Source organism: Orycteropus afer, unplaced genomic scaffold (genome assembly GCF_000298275.1).
Source record: "Orycteropus afer afer isolate SDZICR_OR568_19922 unplaced genomic scaffold, OryAfe1.0 scaffold00120, whole genome shotgun sequence".
NCBI lineage: Eukaryota > Metazoa > Chordata > Mammalia > Tubulidentata > Orycteropodidae > Orycteropus > Orycteropus afer.
This window is the reverse complement of record NW_006921707.1, coordinates 1,135,924-1,137,037: the sequence shown is the minus strand read 5'-3', so window position 1 is coordinate 1,137,037 and position 1,114 is coordinate 1,135,924. Positions and strand designations below refer to the sequence as shown.

Genomic DNA, 1,114 nt, shown 5'->3' with positions numbered 1-1,114 from the left:
GCTTTTCCGCTCCTCTGGCTTGGATGATGGAAGGCTATTTATCAAATTGTGTTTCAGTTGTGTTTTCAGAACTGTTTGAAATGCTCTTTTTTTTTTTTCCTATTGCTACATAAAAACTTTCTTGAAAGAAGAGAAGTGGTTTTTCTTTTTTTTTTAAAGAGGTCTGACATGCTTTAATTTGCTTTTACAAAGTTCCCCCAAATTTTGTTAGGAAAGAAAACAGGTATCTGCCCTTAACCTTTGGAAACCTTGAGGGATATCAGAACACAATAACTCAAAATAGCCTCTGAACAGAATACAAGATGATAGAATGTTTTGACTGTATTCTGAGGAATATTTTTGTGAATTTTCTCAAAAATACATAAGAGAGTTCGACTCTGAGGAAAGTGCTTTTATATTATTTCAATAACTTATGGTAAGGCTAGATATTTGTGGATATAGGTATATGCATAAACACAAAGACACCTATTTATACATACATGTGAGTATATACCTGTATGTCTATAGATAGATACAGTTTGATACTTTCAAATCTATAGCTTGTTAAAAGTTTGGCCAGCAAATGTGATCGCAAATAAAATTTTAATTATGTTCTTTCCTGGTAAATTAGAATGGCAAATTAGAATGGCTTTTTTGTTATTTTATTGTTAATTTGATTAATATTAACAACAGAAACCAAGACCAGTATCTGAGTATCTTTTTTCTTTTTAATAACTTACAGAAACTACTGTTAGACTTATCCCAGTTCTTTTGCTAGGTATCTTAATTGTTTGGAGAGAGTAAGCAGTTTTTCCTACCCTCTTCTGAAATTTTTTTTTCCTTTTACTTTAGGAAAATGAGTCATAAGAAAATATGGACTCTTATAAATGTATGTTTTCCTGATTTTCCATTACTCACACTTTCTTCTATCAAGAATTTTAATTATGTGAAACATTAATCTTTCAACACTTAACAGTAAACCATATTTGTAAACTATGGCTTTCTTAAGTTTTCCTATAGTAAATTGTCCCTCTTCCTCTATAGTACATTTGCAATTTACTGGTGAAGTTTGGTAAATTTACACCAATATCCTTTATATTCAGCCCTACTTGGTCCAATTGTATTAGAGGATTTT

The 1,114-nt window shown here is 30.4% G+C and overlaps 1 protein-coding gene across 1 annotated transcript in view; it reads left to right on the top strand.

Annotated features, from left to right (window-relative positions):
* The window catches only part of INPP4B (inositol polyphosphate-4-phosphatase type II B), a 601,242-nt gene that overhangs the window by 519,204 nt on the left and 80,924 nt on the right, over nt 1-1,114 (top strand). The window lies entirely within an intron of this gene.